Raw genomic sequence first — 6000 nt, 5'->3', positions numbered from 1 at the left:
GTAACTCATCTTTCAGTAACATCCTCCATCAATAATGATACAGCTGTGCTGATTATCTGACCCTTGATTTCCCCTTTTCAGTTTAAAAAATCCAGTCATCCAATTATTTTTTAATCAACTACAATATTATAGATAGTGTTAAGCAATGCAGACTGACATATGTCCTGTCCAATCACATTTTGGTAGCTGGGGCTGGTCACGTGGTGCTACCAACAAAGGGGTCTAGGAGGTATAATGCTACAGGCACCCAAAATGTGGACACCTGTGTTTTTGCTAAGCCGCATCAGTGATTGCCACAGACACTGCATGCAAAGTGTCCAGCATAGCATCCACTTCATATTCGTCCCTTTCATACGGGCTACTCCCCGTATGCCTTGTTTATAAAACAGGGCTATCTATATTTCAAAAGCATCCTTGAATTCCCAAACTGTGTTCAGTACAATACTTGAACCAGAAAATGCTCCATGAAAAAGGTTATGTGATCAAATTAATTTGAGAAACACCACCTACTCCATCGCTTTTCAGAAATTCTCAGTGCACTTATTAAAAGTTCAGAGATATTCTGTGGGAAAGATAACTGTTTAATTATTTTTAACCTAAGGTTTAGCAAACTTATTTAATCACCCAACAGGTTCATATAATACCTATTAATAACCCGAGGAACACCCATTGAACACTTGTTGGAAAATGCTGCTCCTGGCATTAAGATAGACTCACTGAATTTCCAGCTGGCAATGAAAAAGTTCTTAGCATTTAAAAACAAAATGTCTTACCCTGGAATTTATTACAGAGTTTCCTAATATATAGAATTATTTTAAAATAGTTCTCTGTCAGTATATAAGTAAAAGGATGTTAATTAATTTATTCACCAAATATTTATTGAGAGTTTAAGTCTACCACCAGTACTACTAAAACTAACACTACTATCCCATTTGTTGAATGGTTCCTCTGAGCCAAGTTGAGAATTAGACCCTAGAGATACTATATTGAACAAGGTAGACAAGATCTTTGCCTTGATGGTGGTCATGGTCTAGATAGGAATTATCAGTCAGCACTGTTCTAAGACTTTGCGTGTGAATTAATTCATTTAATTCTCATAACAGTCCTTAAAGTTGGCATGAGTATTGACTTCATTTTTCAGATGTGGAAGAGAGAAGTTACACAGCTAGAAAAATATTTAAAACTCCAGGATTGATTAAATAAATTGTGGACGACTTTGTAGTCATTAAAAATTCTGTTACACAGGAATATTCACATCATGGGAAACACTGTGGTTTTTGATGGCAAATAGAGAGTTCCAGTTTTACTAAAAGAAAAATGTTTCTATGTAACATTAACAGACAGATTACAGGTGATATTTTGTCTTGCCACAGTGGGCTTGTAAAATTATTTTGTGAAAAGAAAAAAAAGAGAGTATTTTTTAAGAGAAAAAAAATTTAGTAACTTATTTTTCTTTCGGTGCTTGGGCCACAGCCAAGAGAGTAACCAGGCTTCAGAAGAGGCTCGCCTGCGGCGTCTGGCAAAAAGGTCTGGTTGGACCCCAAGATGACTAGCGAAATAGCCAATGCCAGCTCCCGTGGCAGATGCAGAGCCCGTCAAAGATGGCCTGATCACCCGCAAGCCTGTGACTGTCCTTTTCGGGGCTCCAAAGGGCGGGCACATGGGCACAAGGCACTCGAATATCCAAGAAGGTAACATGGTTGAGGGATGAGAACTCTTTGACCGATGTTCAGAGGACACCAGGGCTCTAAGACAAGTGACCCCACCTGTATCACAGCCTGTACCTGCAAGGGGAAGGGGAGGGGGTCCAAGAGCAGGGAGATTCTCAAGAACACATTGCATGCTTAAGACGGACAACACCCACAGGAAGCCCCTGGCTGACCAGGCTGAGACCCCAGGGCAGAGCCCAGGAAAACTGAGAGTGCCCTGGGGAGCCACCCAGGGGCCAAGGCGGGGCTCCTGGAAGCTGTCCAAGGAGGGAGAGACCATGAAATAAAGTTTCCCCTCCATAGTCTGTACACAGTGGCCTCGACAATTGTGTAGATCAACCACTCACTAAAGAAAGCCTTCACCTGCCATAAAAAAAGACAGATAATAGCAATAAGCCGAAGAATTATGTGTTGTGGTTAGTTTCAACAAGGAGTATGTTAGTTGGTTATGCACCATTTATCTTGTCTGAATGCATCCCTTTGGTATATGTAAATGTAAAGTTAAAAAAAAATCTAGATACCGCTTACCATGGATGGGTCAGCCTCCTACCTATGGGGTGAACGCTGTCACCTAAGTTTAACATGAGGTCGGCCAGAGTAGTGTTGCACTTAGTAAAGATTTAATACTAGATTTATCTTTATAGTAGACACTTGCCTCACTAATTCAGATCAAAAGGGGGAAAGAAGCTTTTAGCTTTTTTTGAGTTTGTATTTTTTTAATTGAAGTATAGTCAGTTTACAATGTTGTCAATTTCTGGTGGACAGCATGTTTCAGTCATTCATATGCATATGTATATTCATTTTCATATTCTTTTAGGTTACTACAAGATATTGAAAGCTTTTATCTTAATTTAAGAAAAATTCAAATGTTTTATATGTCCAAGTTGATAATAAATATTTAAACAGAAACTTGAGTGATAAGATAACTGACTGAACGAATTCTTTTGAGAACAGATTTAGTGAATACATAAGAGTGATTTACCTGAGCATATTAGCAAGCAAATGATGTGAGTAAATGGCTGCTTTGGAAATATTTGGGATCCGTCAGATAATTGTCTCAAGTAGTTTAAATATTCTCTCTTGTAATCTTGGGTACATTATTAATTTTCTTAAATTGTTGGAATTAAGCCTCATCAAGTATGAGATCATGTGCACTGGAAGAATCCATCTTTTCTGGAGATAAAAGTAGTACTTATCTCAGAGAGTTTTTGAGAAGATTAAGTGAGACAGATGAAAAGAGCTGAGTCCCGTCCTTAGTCCTAGTCAGCTTCTGATCTTGGGCAGAGATGGCTGTTTGCTTATTACCGTCACCATCAACACCACCAAGAGCACCGTCATCACCATCACAGTGATCAGTTCCAGCAAGTTAGTGCCTCCTTCAAAATGAATGCACGCAGCTACACTGTTGTCTGTGCCTGATGTCTCCCATCTGTGGCTGGAACCTAGGCTCCAGAGACACAACTTAGTCACTAGGAAGACTGAAGGTGGCATTCAAGGTGGAAAGGACAGGCTTAAAGTTTCTAGACATGGTAGGGGTGGGAGCCCTTTTTCCCACCTATAAATTTTTTAAAAATAGGGTTTCCCTTCTGTTTCCTGCACACATCCTCACTTCAGAAGGATACTGAGAGAGGCAAGGGGGAAACAGTGAAAACAGTTAATTAGGTCCATTGTGCACAGAGCACGTTTAGAGAAGGAACGAGGCTCCCCTCCGGGTAGGAGGCTGCACAGGTTCCTCAGGGCACCACCAGTGGCCCTGCTTCCCCTTCCTCTCCTTTTCACCTCACTTCCAGCTGGCATCTCTTACCTGCCTCCGCTAGTGACGTCCTTGCCCAAACATCACTCATCAGGTCATCAGGTCATCAGCCTAATGAGATGGATATCTCGATAAGAAAATTTATGTCTCAAGAATGCTAGGAAATGAGGTGTGGGTGTTAATAAAAGACTTCAGTTGGCTAAGTATTGCCGTATTATTATACACGGATTATTATTTCCAAATATTTAGAATAAATACTGAGCACCTCCCGCACAGACACTCACCTTACAAACTGGTCACAACTGAATCGTCCCCTCAGGTGAGGGGGCTCTTGAAGCCTGTAAAGCCAGAGTCATCAATATGATTGGTAATTGATATCAGAATGATTGGTAACTACAACTGATCACTTACTTCCGCTTTCCCAGGTTCTAATTTTAGAAAAAGAGGTATTTATTTATAGCAGGAGCTCTGGTTTGTATTCCTGGCCCCTGTGTTAAGGCCACACTTCCATTTTCCCTCCCTCCTTTCAATGGCAGCTTCCAAACGAACTTTCCTGTTACCTGGCTTCTATGTAAAAAGCTCCACACTGCCAGTAGCCCTTTCTCTTCATGAAGTCCTTGACGGAAAGGAGCCAGCACAACAAGTTGCTGTCAGCCAGGCAAGTCTGGCCACTACTGGGATTTCCAAAAGGTCGGCAGCTGGGCCATATCATTCGAGTGGACAGAGGGACTAACCCACCGGGCCCTGGAGCTGGCTACTCTGCAGCGTGGACACCTCCTGCAGCTGCCCCGACCCCACTGTCCCCGCTCCACAAAGGCACTGCAGCAGGAAGACCATGCACCTGCTTGGTTTCTGAGCGCCAAATCGTGGTGCACAAGCTGGAGGATCCAAGAGCCCCTTTAAAATCATGAACTGAAAGAACTGATGTGTAGATACCAGAAGGAACTGTAAGCCTCCTAGAAATATGGCTCAAGAGTGTGGAAGAGGCATACTAATATGGCCCCTTGGTTAACATTGATTAAGCTTATCTAATACGCCAAGTCCACTGCGGGGGCTCAACACACTTTTCCTCTAACCTTCATGATAATCTTGAAAGTCAGTCATATTTTCCCCCATTGATACTTCAGAAGATGAAGAATGAGAATTTGCCAGACTCCAGCTGGTCCAGAGCAAGACTCAAAGCCAGATGTTTTCGTTTTCTCACAAAGGCTCCCCAGTGAAGACTGAATAGAATCGCAGAGCAAGAGTGAAATTATGATGAGAAACAGCAAATCAAGGTGATAACGTTTACAAAACAACAGAAAAATCAGAGGATTAAACAAGAGTCACATTTCCAATAGATAGAAATCAGTTTCATTCCTATTAAATTGAGGAATAAAGTTATTTGGACAATCTGTGCATCATGTTGACTTGTGAGGCCACCTCCGGGTGCCTCTGTGGCTTTCCCCACATCTTGGAAAGCCATTATACCTGTAGAGCCAGTCAGAAACACCTCAAACTGGTGCATACCAAAATTGTTTTTGTTTTTGTTTTGTAGGTCAGTTATCTGGGCAACAGAAGAAATTTAGAGAGACAGAGAAAGGAAAGAGTATTTGCACCTCAAACCCAGAGCCAAGTCCTAAGAATGAGGATTTTCAACCATGAGGTGCAATGGTCTGTAGAGACAAGCAAAGGAATAAACAGGAACTTTACAATGGAGAGGGATAAGTGCCATGTTTGTGCATGTGGTTTACAAACCACAGCCTGAGCCATGTCACCCATCACTGCGACCAGCCAGGGCACTACGAGAGGCAGTGCAGAACTACCCTCGGCGGCCCCCTGGTGGAGAGGAGGCTCAGGGGCCTCGTCTTCCACATCCCTAGCGAATAAAGACGCAGCGCCTTCCTTGCACCATGTGCTCAAAGCATACTTGTCGAACGGAGGAAGATAAAAAGAAAAAATTAAATTAAATTTTTAAAAAATGGCTGCATAGATGTCTGAATGTAAATCCGCTGAGAAGCAAGAGTCCATTCATACTTTGGCTGCCTGTCGACGGGAAAAAAATCCTGGGGGACAGTGAAATTGTACACATTCTTTAGAATTTATTGAGCACTGTCCTAGACACTTAGAAACACTATATTTATTTTTTTTTAATTTAACACCTTTATTATGGTATGATTCCTGTACAGTAAACTACACATATTTAGAACCACTTTAAAAGAGCTTATAGTTTTCTGTTTTTGTTTTTCTTAGTGAAGTATAGTTAGTTACAATGTGTCTATTTCTGACGCACAGCATAATGTCTCAGTCATGCACATACACATCTATATTCGTTTTCATATTCTTTTCATTACAGGTTATTACAAGATATTGAATAGAGTTCTCTGTGCTATACAGAAGAAAAGAACTTGTAGTTTAATTGGGGAGCGAGACAGTCCTGCTGGCAACAACGCCCGCACAGTGATCTGGCCTGCAGTGTGAGGTGTTTCGGGGTTCACTCAGCCTTCGAGCTTGGCCCCAGCACCCACCCCCATTTTAGAATCACAGATAAAGGGAGCT

Source organism: Camelus ferus, chromosome 2 (assembly GCF_009834535.1).
Source record: "Camelus ferus isolate YT-003-E chromosome 2, BCGSAC_Cfer_1.0, whole genome shotgun sequence".
NCBI lineage: Eukaryota > Metazoa > Chordata > Mammalia > Artiodactyla > Camelidae > Camelus > Camelus ferus.
This window is presented reverse-complemented; position numbering follows the sequence as displayed.